We start from the raw sequence: 16,318 nt of genomic DNA, 5'->3' as shown, positions 1-16,318 counted from the left end.
TTCAAGGAAATAGAACTTCAGGGAAAGGTGCAGACAAAACAATGGGTTTGCCCAGTACATTTTGTTGCCAGACTGGGACCTGAATCCAACACTGCAGTGACTCATCTGGGAGAGTTGTTTTAATGCATCTAGTCTGCATCTTCTGTGAGGTCTTTTTCTGTAGTGACACCAGACACCTTTCACCCTCTTCAGTTGTTGTGGATCTAAGTATCTTTGTGACTTTGAAACAGACTAACACGGCTACCTATCTGTTACTGTTGAAAATGGCTGTGAAAGAACTCATGCATTCCTGATTCCAATCCTTTAGCAAGGGCTCTTTATTTAAAATAGCCCTCTCCTCACCACAGTGTAACTGGGGAAAATCAACAGCCTGTGAACCTTTCCAGGTTTAAAGTTTAAGCTTGTTAAAGAATGAGCTCCTTGGTGCTATATTGTAAAACCCTTTGGCTATGGCTACACAGTACTCAGTGGCCCTAGCTTAAAATAACTTACGCAATTTTTGGTGCACACATTGTGTAAGTTATTTTGAGCTACCTTATTTTGAACTTCCCAGTAACCCTGCTCTTTTGAGTGTGGTGTTTGGCCATGTGGTTTCTACTTCCAGATACATTTGTAGCTGGAAATAGAAACCATAGGGTAACCTTACCCTTACAGTCATGAGCTCTGCCAATACCTAAGTTCTGATTGAGGGACAGACGAGGGCACTAGTAGCTTGGTGGATAAAAATTCCACAGGCCTCCCCTTTTCCAGCCCCTCTAGAAATTGCTCACTTCTCTGCTTAACCTCATTAACCTTGTCCTGTAGTCCCTGCAGCAAAGCCCGCTGCCAGCTTTGTCCACATATCTTCTCTGGAAATACCATCACTGGACCTAACCAGGTTACTCACAGATTCACGGGCACTTTCTCATGCTCCTCTACTAACATCATATATGCCATCATGTGCCAACAATGCCCAGATGCTTTGTATATTGGACAGCCTTCTAACTCCCTTAGACAAAGGGTCAACGGGCACAAAACAGACATCAAAACACTCCAGATCCACAAACCAGTTAGTCAACATTTTAATGGAATGGGGCATTCTGTCAATGACCTCAAGGTATGTGTGTTACTGAAGAGAAATTATCGCTCCATTTTAGAAAGGGAAGTGGACGAGCTGACATTTATATTCAAATTCGGCACATTAACACATGGTTTAAATCATGATGGGAACTTTCTGAGTCACTAGAGGGGCTCGTCTGCATACTTGGCTCAATCTAATTCTTGATCTTCTCCCCCCACCCCTCCACCCTCTGATTTGCTCACCTTGATTATCTTTTTCTGATTTGTCCTCCTTGCTTACTGTTTTTGGTTCTCTGTGTCTTAAATATTGAGTCTGTTCTGGTCTGGCTATGGTCTGAAGAAGTGGGTCTGACCCACGAAAGCTCACCTAATAAACTATTTTGCTAGTCTTTAAAGTGCTACTTGACTGCTTTTTGTTTTGATAGTGTATAGACTAGCACGGCTTACTCTCTGTTACTTGTCCTGTAGTGTTTTAATAGGTCTTTCCTGATGCTCTGCAGCTTTATTCATAGTACTCACTGTTGTCTCCTTGTGAGGAGATCTTGTTCTGAGGCCAGGTCTACACTAGGCAGGTAAGTCAATTGTGGATATGCAATTCTAAGAATGGCAATTGTGTAGCTAGAATCAACTTACCTGCAATCAGCTTACCTAGCTGTCCTCAGAGAGGGAGGTTGAAAGGAGAAACTCTGCCATTGACCTCCCTTACTCCTTGTGAGACTGAAGAGTACAAGGGTCTACTGCCAACCCCAGGTAGTTTGTTTTTGAATGTCTCCACTTGGCACATACAATCAAACCCAGGAAGATCAACCCTGACAGGGTCGATCTTCCACATAGTACACACATATCTTAAGTGTCATCTAGTCTTGATGCCAAAACTTGAAAATTACGTTGAAGAGTGCTTATAATATTTTTCCTCTCAGTTCTATCTTCTGGTATTTGTCTCAAGGCAGCCTGTTTGAACAAACTCAAAGTTTGGCTCAGCCAGTCTATAATTTCATCTAGTCTCAAAAGGCAGCCTCTCCCTGGTTAGCCCTCCTAGCTTCTAGCTGGCCGTCAGACAACTTCTGCCTTTTCAGGTCTTGTAGAAAGCCTGTGATGAAGCAGCATTGCTAACGGTATTACATTGAAAGAAAAGTTGTGGGATAACAGCCGACAAAAATCAGATGGGAAAATGTGATTCCATGGCTGATGACTCTGGATTTCAAGAGCTGGGAAAGGGAGTTGTGCAGCTATGCAGGCACTACCACCATCAATGGCTCCTGGAAATCCTGGCCAGGTTTTTCTTTAACATGATTGCAACTCCTCCATCTCTACATCTGAATAAATCATATCCTATCTGCCTACCTACCTCATGTCATTAAATCCAAGGATATCACATTTATCTCCAAATACCATTGTTTTTGTTTTATCAATGCTCATAATGAGTCCGTACCGCTTCCCTTCTTTGTTAACACCCGCACCTTTTTCACTAGCTTCTCCTCATCTTCCTCAATGATAACTAGATCATCCATGAACCTCAAGTTAATTCTTTTCCCATGCACAGATATCCCTTCTACCTCTTCCTTGATCTTGTCCATCGCTATCTCCAGATGTGCGATGAAGATACTTGGCGATATTGGATCTCCTTGTCTCGTACCTCTACTTGTTTTAAATCAACTTCCCAACTCCCTGCACATTCTCACTGCTGCCTCCGCATTATCATTGATATCTTTCAACAACCATATTAGTCTGCTATCCACGCCGTATGACTCCAACACCACCCAAGTCACTTTCTGATCTGTACTGTCAAATGCCTTTTGAAAATCAATGAAGCAAGCGTATACATTTTTGTTCTTTCATCGAGCTTTCTCTGCTATCAGCCTTAGTGCCAATATCTGCTGTATGGTACTTCTATCTTTTCTGAACCCTGCTTGCTCATCTGCTATATGTTCTTCTATCTGTGATCTTAATCTCTCAGTCAGTATCATCATCAGCACCTTACCTAGATGACTCATTAGGGCAATCATTCTGTAGTTCTTGCACTCCAATGTACTTCCTTTCTTGGCTAATGTCACTAGCACAGATCTTGTCCATTCCTTAGATGCCTTCCCTTCTTTCCATGCTATATTACATAGTCAGAGTATTTCCTGAATCATGCTTTCTCCGCCATATTTGATCATCTCTCCCACAATCTTATCATATCCAGGGCTCTTGTTGTTCTTCGAAAAGAAGAATATTGGAGTTTGAAAGGAGTTGTTATAGAAAGATTCTGAGAATAGGATGGATGCAGAAGGTCACCAATGAGGAATTATATAGGAAGATACAGCCAGAAGATAACCTACTGCAGAAGGTTAATAGACGGAAGCTACAACTATTTGGACATATTTGCAGAATGAACGATGAACAAAAAATCAAGAACCTAGTATTTGGCATAATGGATGGTTCAAACAGGAGAGGCAGACCCCACAGGGAATGGATAGATGATGTAGGAGATTGGTGCGGAGCTAGTGTACAGAAACTAAGCCACTCTGCACTGGATAGGGAAAGATGGAAGGAAATAGTGAGAGAGGCATCAGACACCAGCGGGTGCTGAGCCCATAGTTATTGATGATGATGATATCACATTTAATTACTTCTAACACAGTTTGAAGTTTGCCTGTTTGAATATAGTGTCCTTACATTCCAGGTTACAATTTTCATCACAAGGGTTTTACAACGTTTGATTTTATACAAGACACCTGATCACCTGCCTCACTGCACTAGTCTGTTTTATGATGTCCTACCTGGGTACCAGGCACAGTTGGTTGCCAGTCTAACTTTGAGGCTCTCTTCAGATTTGAACTTGCAGCTTTGCATGTTTGATGGTGATTTACTAAGTGACAGACTTTCACAATAAGGCCGCTGACTTTTTTCTATCAACAAATTACGTTGACCCACTGAGGTTCATCTATCTTTCCGGAATACCTCACAGTAGGACAATCCATGACATACATTTGCCATGTCCAGTACCATCTTTGGCTTCTGTAGTATTTTATAGGAGCAACAGTATGACCTTCTTTTCCACCGTGGTCTGTTAGAGCTCCCATCAAATGGTCCATGGCTGCTCATTTGATAAGTCTCCCTGCTTACATCACAGTTAACCTGCATATTTGAAGGCTGTTCCACTATCAGTATCTCATAGACATACTAAGTGGCAGATGGCCCTGCCTTTAAGAAGATTAACTCAGCCCAGGTATTTTGCTTTCCAGAGCACCTTTTTAGACAATTCAGTTCTCTGTGTCTGCCTGTATTTTGTTAGTCACACATTACCTGAAAACATTACCCATGAATCTTACCAAATTATGGGTGTCTCCCTTGTGTAGCTTTAAAAACAAAAACTCATGAAATCTTGTTTGGCAAATTATTTCTTAACCACCTAATTCCAAGTGCTGTCAACAGAAATTAAAATCTGCCAGACTAATCATCATCATCATCATTAGTGTGTCCAGCTCAGATTACACCAATCATTGTCAGGTCTGACTTGCCTTTATTAGCTGAAAGGAGAGTAATTAGCATGCTGACCAAATTTGTGGATGAAACTCAACTGCTTGGTTGTGTGAGGATTGTTGAAATCCAGATTCCCCAGACAGTCTCAAGACATTAGCCTAAAAATGTTTGGTTTTTTGGTTTTTAACATTGGTTTCCCACATCTCTCATATCACTCTAGATACTTTTGCAGTTTCTTGTAACAGCTGCTTGAGAGCTGTACTGCATTTATGCTGGTTGTTACAAGGTTCAGGAACAGATTAATTTGCAGGAAAAAAATAAAGAGTTCGTCTACACTAGGAACTAAGTTCAAAGTTAACTTCAAAGTTAGGCACTACATTGAAGTAGCCGGCAGAGAGTCTACACACATTTTTTTCCCCTTACTTCAAAGTAGGGAGCCCAGCTTTGAAGTCCTTACTCCAGTCCCATGAATGGAGTAGTGCCCTACTTTGAAGTTTAACTTTGAAGTAGGCTGTATGTAGACCCTGTACTTCGAAGTTGCTTAGTTCAAAGTTGTACTTCAAAGTAAGCAACTTTGAAGTTATTTTTGCAGTGTAGACGCAGCCAAATTGATTTTTAACTCCTTACTTTCTAGTATATAACATTAAGATGTCTTCAACAGTTCTTCTAGGCACCCTGGAACACAAAATGGAGTGATGTTTCTGCATCTCCTTTTGACACTTTCAGGGTTACTTAATTAGCTAGAACTTATTTCTCCTGTTTCACAGCTTTCCAAGGCTTGTTGCCATATAAGAGAGAACAGGAACAATACCGAAAACAGGGCATGAAAATGCAAGTAGTTAGTGCCCTAGCCTAGCGTTTTTATTACAGGAGGCTGGAAAACCTTTACCAATGATCTAGAAGTAAATAATCCATGGTAATAAAATCTGCAGATGACAGAATGTCTACCATTCTGCCAGACTATGTTGAGGACAAAACAGTCACACAAAGCAACCTTGACCACTTGGTAAGTTCAAACAGTGATTTAAATGGTTCAGCCTAGTTTTATCAAGAACAAGATTGGGATTCTGGAGGTCACTTGATTACAGTGTATAAGTAACTTTGGAAGGAGAAACTACCAAGGTACTAAAAAGCTCTTTAATCTAAGTGAGGAAGACATAACAAGAACTAATGGCTGGCAGATGAGGACAGACAAATTCAAATTAGAAATAAGGTACTAATTTTCAAGCGTTAGGTTGATTAACCACCAGAATAAATTACAAAAGAAAGTGACACATTCTCCATTTTTAATTACTTTGGATGAAGACTGTGTGCCTCTCTGGCAGATATCCTTTCTTCCCACATAGTTTACTGGGTTCAATACAAGAATAACTTGGTGAAATTTTAATAATTTTAATAGCCTGCAATATACAGATGATCAAACTAGATGATCTAATGGTCCCTACTGAGCTTCAGCGCTATGACTTTACGAAATGACCAACTTGTCTACTATTTTATACCGTGCCTGCCCTTAAACCACATCCACATTCTTCCTCATTGTTGTCTCTATCACCATCTTCTTGTTTCCATGAAAAAATGCTGCTGTCTTTGTGAACTCAAAGTTAAGGTTACCAGCTGCCACCCCACCATCAACCTTAGCCTGGACCAGTCCACACAAGAGATCCACTTCCTGGACAGTACTGTGCAGATAAGTGATGGTCACATAATTACCACCCTATACCTATGCCTTTGTTGTTAAGTGTAGCTGCACTGAACAGTAAAGGGGGTCAATTGGCAGAACAGTGTCTGTGATTTTAGGAGGGGTGCATACGTACCTTGAGGTATCAGATAGGCCTCAGTGCAGCACTGAATTCTGTCAGCTGTGTCAGTACAGGTTGACCCTCTCTGCATCTGCTTCCTGTGGCAGGGTGCACAAGCTCCACACTGGTAAACTAAGGGTTATTGAATAATATTATTATTGTCAGTATTTAATGTGCTACAGGACTGCTTGCTTTGTTTTGCAAAGACAAAGACTAACATGGCTATTTCTCTGAGACTAAGGGTTATTGACAAGCTTTGGGCCCAAGACCCTGCCAAGCCACACCTGCTGGGCATGGTCACCATCGAGGCTGAGCTCAAAAGAGAGCAAGCTCCTTCAGAGAAACCACCATGGCTTCACACAACTGGGGCCAGGCCCAGTTACCAAGCCACCACAGGCCCTTCATTTTCAGGGACTGGGAAGGACAGGCCAGGAATGACAGAGGAAAACGCTCCAGAACACGATCAGACTCCAGATGCAGACCATTGGTGGCAGTGGAAGGAAGTGAAACCAGTGTAGGAAGTGGCCTGGGGAGCAGGTGTATGGGTGTCTGCCCCCTGGCCACAAAACTGAACTATTAAAGCACCCTGGCTTAGAGTCTGGTGAAATAGGGAGGCTGTGGTTTTCCCTATCCATGGCCATTGATTTTTGCCACTAGGCATCACAAGCACTGAGTCTCACCACAAAGAGGTGTTGCCACTTTTGGATTCAACTTCCTGGCATTTTCTAAGATGCATTGTTGTGTGATGCAGGCTGGCAAAAGTTTATGAGAATATTCTTCATTTTTCCAGTGATAATGTCAGCAGAATGTTGAGATTTACTCCAGCAAGCCGTCTCCTCATTTACAAAAAGAGTTTGTAACATTGGGAATTTGTCTGTCCATGTGCACAGAAGTAGTCTGGAGGCCTTACCAAGAGACAGCCTTCTCAAAATAGACGTTGTTCAAAACAAAATGCACACAGCCAAATTGTGCCTGCAGCTGCACAATGAAGTCAGTTGAAGTTACATGCATTTACCTCATGTAAAATGTGGCCAATAGTACTTAAAAGGAGAAGAATGAATTGAAAATATGTTTAGAGTTATAAATATCAGCATCATCAGCTGACCATTTGCTTTAGGAATCAAGGCAATCGCAGGAATTCTGCCAGAACATTAGCTCTAGTGGTAATAGCAGGTGCGGATGTCATGACTTGCCAAGATGAATATAAACTGCTTCATATTTTTGCCCCAGTTAAATTAGTCAAGTACTTAAGCCCTTTAATTTTGCAGGCTAAGTGTGTACTTAAAAATTTTATTTTTGTGCAGAAATCTCTTTACGTATTCATCACTTTTTGTACCACCTTCTTGGCTGCAGTTTGCCATCGCTGAGTCATAGTCCTGTATTCTAGTCTTTCCACTGCTCCACAGCAATTACACAGTCTATGAGGAAATTATATTTGCTGTTTAATCAGCAGAGAAACCAGCCATTCATGAGACATTGAGTCAGCAGCCTGGGCAAAAAGATGATGTAAGTGAGGGATGAGAAAATTCGATCCAGTTAAAAGTTGATGTGTGCTTACCCCACTGAAAGTTTGGAAATCATAATGGAAAGCCATTTTTTTGAATTTGTTATTACAATCTGCAAGGAGGAGTTCACCTCTGTGAACTGCTGTTTGTTTGTTTGTTGCTGCACTTCAAACCAAGGCCGGGGCCTAGTGACTCTTACCTAAACTGCTGTTTATTTGTAGCCCCACCGTGAGCCAATGCTGAGGCCTAGGGACTTTTACTTGCAACTGCCATTGCTTGCTGCCCGGCCGTGAACCAGGGCATGGACCTAGAGAGGCCCAAGGACAGTCCTGAGCCCCAGGACTAAGCCTTGGTGGCTGACAGGGGCATTTCAAAATTTGCAGGGAGACTACAAGTGGAAAACAGGTCTTGAAATTTTCCTGTAGCCCCGATAAGACAGCAGTAGCGTCACCCAGACAGGACAGTTTCCTTTTATCCTGCAGTTCCTGTCATGCAGTCTTCTAAATGTTCCATTTCCCCACTGGCTGTAACCACATGGGGATTGCTGGGGCTCTAGTTCGGTTCATTTCGGAAGCTTGTTTGGTTGAAAAAGATTGTTTACTCAGATGGTCAGGGTGGTGCAACATCCGCTGAGGGGATTATTATTGTCTGTTTCTGAAAGAGTCTACTCCTCAATGAGTTAGAGTCTTTCCAAACTAAAAAGAAGGGACACTATCAAGGGGATAGACTAAAGATCTGAAAGTCAGGACAAATCCTGGCCAAGCTACTGACTCTGACGATGTTGAATGTGAGTAATTCACTTGGCTTCCTTTTGCCTCAGTCAGCTTAGCTGGAAAACTGAGTCATGGCTGGACCTCACTGAAATCCAGTTGTAACATCTGAGGTGAACTTTCTGGAATAAATTCATTTGTTTTCAGTCCCTAAACTCCACATCAGCATGACACAGGGCTGGCTGCTCCAAGAGACTAGGTAGGGTGAGTGTGACACAAGCCCCCCACTTACTGTGGAGCCTGTGAAACTTGCCTTTGAATGAATGGGACATACAAGATTCCACTCTCTTGCATTGTGTCAGTGCCATGTGTCAGTGGCTGACCCACCACTTGTATTCAGCCATCATATATAACACATGACTGATGCCAGGACTAGTAAATGTGTGTTATAACAGTAAAAAACATCCTGACACTCCGGCAGCGTCGACACGTGCACGCTACTTCGAAGCAGCGGCGCCAACTTCGAAATAGCGCCCGTCACGGCTACACATGTTGGGCGCTATTTTGAAGTTGAAATCGACGTTAGGTGGCGAGATGTCGAAGTCGCTAACTCCATGAGGGGATGGGAATAGCGCCCTACTTCGAAGTTGAACATCGAAGTAGGGCACGTGTAGACGATCCATGTCCCGCAACATCGAAATAGCAGGGTCCGCCATGGCGGCCATCAGCTGAGGGGTTGAGAGACGCTCTCTCTCCAGCCCCTGCGGGGCTCTATGGTCACCGTGTGCAGCAGCCCTTAGCCCAGGGCTTCTGGCTGCTGCTGCTGCAGCTGGGGATCCATGCTGCATGCACAGGGTCTGCAACCAGTTGTCGGCTCTGTGGATCCTGTGTTGTTTAGTGCAACTGTGTCTGGGAGGGGCCCTTTAAGGGAGCGGCTTGCTGTTGAGTCCGCCCTGTGACCCTGTCTGCAGCTGTTCCTGGCACCCTTATTTCAATGTGTGCTACTTTGGTGTGTAGACGCTCCCTCGCAGCGCCTATTCGATGTGGTGCTGCCCAACGTCGAAGTTGAACGTCGACATTGCCAGCCCTGGAGGACGTGTAGACGTTATTCATCGAAATAGCCAATTTCAATGTCGCTACATCAAAATAAGCTATTTCGATGTAGCGTGCACGTGTAGACGTAGCCTCTGGGACATGAAAGTCCTCAATTGTTCATTTACAGGCATAATCACCTCCAGACTACATAGTGAGAACGTAGCCTATCCTGAAGGAACTCCCCTAAAAGGAGATGTGATTCTTCTAAAGTAAATGAAGCTCAAGTGTTCTCTTACTGAGGCTGCTGCAAGTCAGAAGTAATTCCACTGTAATCCAAGCAGTTATGCTGAAGTCAAACTGGTGCAAATCAGAGGAAAATCAGGCCCATAATTTTCTGTTGAGCCCCAAAAGGCTTTCTGTACAATCAGGTTTTGAGTAAATGGTAGTTAATTTAATTACTGTTATTTCAAACAAATACAGTGACAGCACATGGGCTCAGTCACCAAAATTTTTAAAGGAGGTACCCCTTCACCAAACTTAGCTTCCAAATCCATATTTAGTTATTGAAAGTCAGATACCATAACCTAAAAAGTGCCGCATGCCCTTCAATGCCCCGGCAGTCAATGGGAACTGAAGATGCTATCAGGCTCATAGTATAGTGTGATATTGCGCATCTAGCTCTATATAAAGCAGACATCTGGTTCAACAGAAACGTTACTGACAAGAATGGGTAATGGTAACCCTATGGAATACTACACACAGAAGTTTCTGGATGAAACAATAATGCTGTCTCTGGAGGAAAACCTCAATTACCACAGAGTCTACAATATGCCACAGACTGTCATTTGCAGAGAATCCACCAAACTGTCCTATTGAATGGAAATCTGCCCTCCTTCAGAAAAAGTGAAAAGAAATTTGGCTTTCCCCCCTCCCCAACCTGTGGGTTTTCTGACAGCTTTGCAGTCCTCAGAATATAGTATCTACACAGGCCAGGAATAACCATTCAGAGCATCACTTTTCCCTGGTAACTATAAGCCTCTCCAACCACCAGGAAGACTTTCAAGATACAGAAGAGGAGTTACTCTCAGTTCATATGGATGACTTAGTATTCCAAAATTTGTCTGAAGCCTGTCACTGAGCACACTAGCCCAAATATACCAGGCAAAGAATTCTGCATTGCCTGAAGAGATGAAGAAAATAGGAAGCTGATTGTGTTATCTAGTGTTCCTGCCCATTAAACCCCACATATTGCAGAATTTCGTTAACCAACTAAATTAGCCCCTCCATTATATCCAGTAATTTCTTTGTTCCCTTCTCGCACTCTTAACTTTGCCCCATTCATCAGACTGTTTCTGAATCTTGAAACACTTCTCTTTTCATCTCCTAATGATCTTCTCTAGCCTCCAATCCTGTTTTAGTTTCTCGATTCTTTTCATGGGTAATATATGGAGATACACATCTCATAGAGCTGGAAGGGACTGCAGGAGATCATGAAAGCCATTCCCCTACCCACTTTGGTAGGACCAAGCACTGTCCCTTTTTTTTCAAAAAAATCTATTTGTCCCAGACCTCTAAATATCCCCTCAAGAATTGAGCTCCCAACCCTGGGTTTAGGAGGTCACTGCTCAAACCACTGAGCAATCCCTCTCTCCCTTCCTAAAAGGTAAATGAAAACACTGTCTTGGATGCCACATTCATTGCATGTTGTAGTGTGTAAATCCAATTTATATTATAAGGTAGTAGAAGCCAGGATGAAATCTTCAAGTAAGATACTTGAGCATGTAAGGACAAAATCAAGAAAGCCAAGACAAAGGATGAGTTTACAGCTGGCAAGAAAGGTTAGAGACAATATTAAGGAATTTGGTGGATGGGGGGATGTGGTGTGTATAATATACCTGGCCTTCAGCAAAGCTTTTGACACAGTCCCATGTGACATTCTGTTAAGTAAGCTGGAAATATATAGGCTTGGCAGCAATACCACTAAGTGGATACATCATTGGTTAACCAATCACAAACAAAGGGTAGCTAGTAATGGAATTATGTTAAACTGAAGGGAAAGCTCAAGTGAGGTTCCACAGAGGTCTGTTCTAGGCCCAGTGTTATCTACCATCTTTATTAATGACCCAGCTGCAGGTATAGAGAGAATACTGATCAGATTTGCTGATGACACAAAGCTAGTAGTGGTTGCCAATACTTTGATGAGAGAGCTAAAATTCAAAGAGATCTTCATAAATTGGAGACCTTGGCTGTAGGCAACAAAATGAAATTCAACAAAGACAAATGTAAGGTGCTACACGTCGGGAAGAAACACCAAATGCAGAAATACCAGAACTCAAGGGATCTACAAGTAAGTCATTCTACAGACAGATGCATCAGATGTAGGAGGAGTGGTGGTTCTTTCCCAAGAGGTCAATGGAGAGAACTCGCAGAGTCTGGTTAACTTCTCTGTCTTCAGCCATGGTGGAGGGGTGTTGTGTTTGGGCCCATAGATGGCCATTTTCTGTGATCCTCTGTATCACCGGTGTCAGTGACAGCATCTATGACTTCTCTTATGCCTACAAAAGACATTTCCTGTCTCCCTTCCCCTTCTCCTATCTCTTCATCCATTTGTCTTTGGGCTATTTTCTCCTCTTAAGCCAGGAAGTGAAAAAGTTAGGGTCCTTGAAAGGGAACAAAACCCCTCACTCTCTTCTGTGTCTTCCTCTGGTTTCTGTGTTAAGAAAAGCCTCTGAAATAGCTCAGGGAAGCACATAATATCATTGAGTAGGAGAACTCCAGAAATATGCATGCTGTCAACCAATCTTGATTCCCATCAAGAGTCAGTCTTATTGTCATGCTGGGACACTGTAAATATCCCCAAGGATATACTTTTTAGTTGCTTCCTCTTTTTCAGGTTTCCCAACAGCTTTGATTACCCATTTCCAGACAGAATCCTGAATCTAGTATCTTTAGATCCTCCACTTTGATTGGGAAGGTGAGGTTCCCTGGGCTTTTTTACCTGGCGCTATTGTCTTCGATCCAGGTTTGTCCAAAGTCACACTTTATGTAGGGGCAGACATGAAATCTCTGCCCCTATTGTGCACAGGAGCAACAAGCTATTGCATCCATTTTTCTCTTCTAGTCACTGAGTTACTCCTCTTCTGTGTCCCCCTGGGCCCTTCTTCCTGTGTAGGCATGGGATGAGGAACTGCCAGGATACTTAAAGGTGCAGGCCTACTGTGGTGGGAAAATCTTTCCTATAGACCTTGAGGAGTTCACCTGCCCCTAATCCTGCCCAATATCGTTACCTTCACTTGCTTGTAGTCCTGAATGACTAAATTGTCAAGCACCACAGTATGCTATCTGGCCCTCCCTGATGAGGCATGTTGCAAGTCATATCACCCATTGAGTTGGAGGCCAGTAGGTGTGGCAGTGATTACCCTCTCAAAGGTTACCAGGAATGATTCTGGATCATCACCTGTTCTCACTTGGAACGTGGGGGTTGGCATGGATCACCTGAATTACAAGGAAAGGCGCTGTCCCTGGGGATGGAACTCTGATGTGTAGCTGCCAGAAGCAGACATGCCATCCATTGTAACAACTGTTGCTAACGGGATGCCATCTGCTCTCCCTGCTGTTACTGTTGAGCTTGTGAATTAAGCAGCCACCATTGCCGGACCCGGTTCACCTCCATATATATCTAGTTTATTTCCTTTTAGTTCCACATTATCACAGCCTCTTAGTGTAGCCTCTCTCAAAAGGCCTTGACTCCCCCAGACCAACCCCCACCCCCTTAGTTTGCTGTCAGCGAGACTGGTACTGATCCTTCATCCTCCTTAAAGCCTGTTACTTACTAGGCTTGATGTCTCCAGCTGTCTCCTGGCTACTTGCTCTGAAGTAGCCTGATGCAGCATTGTCACCACTTTGCTACCACAGGCCTTTCTGCCTCCCTTTCCATCTCTGTCCTCTTTCCCTTGTAGCAGGCCTTATTCCCTTTATGGGTTGCAGCTGCCTCCATGATTGCAGCTCTATCAGTGTGAAGGTTGCAATCAAGCTATGTGCTTGTAAATAGGAGGGACTCTCCCCCACCTCTGGCTGTGTTCAATATGGGGCTTGTAGGCCCCACTACACAACTACAGCCCCCACATCAGCTGCCAAAGAAGTCATGGTAGTTTGCTAACTTCACGGAATCTCTGACTTCTGTGACTAAATTTTAGCTTTAGTCATGAACATCTACTGTGCTCTTTATGAAGCATAACTGCTAAACAAAACAAAGAAAGCAGTTCTGTAGCAACTTGAACACTAACAATTTTATTTATTAGGTAATGAGCTTTCGTGGGTTAGATTTCATGAAATCATTAGTCTTGAAGGGGCTACGGGATTGCTTTCTTTGGTTTGTGAAGATGCAGTCTACCTTGGCTACCCCCGTGAGACTGCTAAACAGTCACTTATTGTTTCCAAAGTCTGTGAAGCAGAGACTGGACTGTAACGCAAAATTCAGACTTCTGCTCATGGCCAGATTTCAAATTCCTTGACTGTGTCTAGACTGAGCCATGCTGCCGCCAGCTTGATGCAAATGAGCAGTCCTGAATATGCAAATAGGGGTTCGTTTGCATATTTGTGTGGCTAATTTGCATATTTGCACAAGATCACCCTATCAGCAGAAATCAAAGAGTGTAGACATGGTTCTGCTGGCAAAAACCGCCTTCGTTGGCAGCCCCTTATCCCTGATTTTTTCCAGGCATAAGGGGCTGCCAACAAAGGGAGCTTTTCCTGGCAGAACCACGTCTACAATTTTTATTTTCTGCCAGCAACAGCCTCTGCCAGCAGAGCGATCTTGTGTGAATATGCAAATTAGTTGTATAGATAAGCAAATGAACACCCATTCGCATTTTCGAGAGCCCCCCTTTGCATCACGCTCCTGGTAGCATGGCTCAGTGTAGACACAGCCCTAGAATTTGGGGGTGTATAGATTCAGGTTCCCCTTCAGCCCATTAAAGGGGAGGTCCTACTCAAGGATGACCTCAGTTTTGGATTCTGAGTCAGACATTTTGTTCCCACTGACACCCTTAGCAAGCAGGTTGGAAAGGAGTTTGATCTGAGGTTTCAGTTCGGAGGCATCTCTACTTTTGCAGTGTAGGATAGGATCAGACTAGGATCTGCCAAGCCAGCAATATAAAGTAACGCACCCCCCCCCACACCTTCGATCTGAAGTAACTAGATCAGATTGTGATTTGACCTATAGGTCAAAGAAACATTTTTGGTGTTCATTTTGGTCTCTACTGCCGTCCTGATAAATCATAAAATTGTCTTAAGGTGAACATATTCATTTAAAAATCACAATCTGAGCTAGTTACTTCAGATCGAAGGTGTGTGGGGTGTGTGTGGGGGTGTTACTTTATATATATATAGGTCAAAGAAACATTTTCCTATATATAATGGTATTTGCGTAGCCAAGAAACTGTTGAAGTTTCTTTTTTAAAAAATCAATAGCATTAGTTTGTGTTACAAAACAAATAAGTAAAATAACAAGCCAAGAATTGCACCTTGGGGACTCCAGAAGAGAGAAGTTTCAGTTCAGTGCTCTTTACAAAGGGTTTATTTGACAGCAGTTTGATAAATAATCTCTCAGCAACTGTCCTGTACTTATTATTTTCTCACTAAAATATTATGCTCAAATGCACAGAGAGCTTTGTTTAGGTCAATAAAATAGTTTCATGTAAGCCTCTATTATCCAAAGATAACAGAATGTCATTAGTGACCTTAACAATGCAGTAGCAGACATAATACGAGCTCCTAAAAGCAGACTTATTTGACACTGAAGTGCTATTAACTTCCAAAGGATGTGCAGTATTCTACAGTATTGAAATTAGGCAACGATTTTTCAGTTCCAAACAGACTGGATTTTAGCTGTGAAATTCTGCCCTGAAAAATACACAAGGCTCTCGGTGATTACAAAGGGAGCATTAGAACTTTGTTGTAACAGCTTTCTAATTTTTTTCTCGCTCAACAAGCCCCTATTTTTCAGAAAAGATCGACGAAATGTTTAGGCATGTTTGGCATGTTTAGACATATTTAAAGGCTTTCAATTAGCGGCTGCACAGTAAAAGAATGTATTCTTTCCCCAACCTCTGCAAAAAGGACAGGCCAAAATAATAATTGGTTTCTATTCATTAATAGAAAAATCAGTTAATGAATCTGGTTGTTGCCAATTGCATTATAATTATGATTCAAAAGGAAATTGAGAAAAACAAAATGATCATTCAAAGACAGGGGAATGAAAAAATACTGATTGGAACACCACTATGTTTAAGAATCTCTTTCTGCCTTGATTGATATACACCATCCTTAAAAATCTATGATACTTGCATTGCTAACCTATACACAGGCCTGATTCTGCTCCCTTTTGTCCTCAGAGCCTATTGGAACACGAAAGACAAAGTAATTATTATGAGGCTATCTATCTGTCCAGACAAAAATGGATGGGAAAAAAGGGGTGTTGCACTGTACATCAAGAATGTATACACTTGCTCAGGGGTCCAAGAGGAAGTGAACAGCAGACTCACTGAGAGTCTGTGGATGGAGATAAAAAGGGTAAAGAACAGATGTTATAGATAGAGTCTATTACAGATCACCAAGTCAAGAAGAAGAAATGGATGAGGCATTCTACAAGCAGGTAACAAGATTAGCTACCATACGTAAGCTGGTATTAGTGGGGTGTGGGGTTTAACGTTCCTGATATCTGCCAGAAGACTATTACAGTAAA

The sequence above is a fragment of the Carettochelys insculpta genome, chromosome 1 (assembly GCF_033958435.1).
Source record: "Carettochelys insculpta isolate YL-2023 chromosome 1, ASM3395843v1, whole genome shotgun sequence".
Classification (NCBI taxonomy): domain Eukaryota; kingdom Metazoa; phylum Chordata; order Testudines; family Carettochelyidae; genus Carettochelys; species Carettochelys insculpta.
This window is presented reverse-complemented; position numbering follows the sequence as displayed.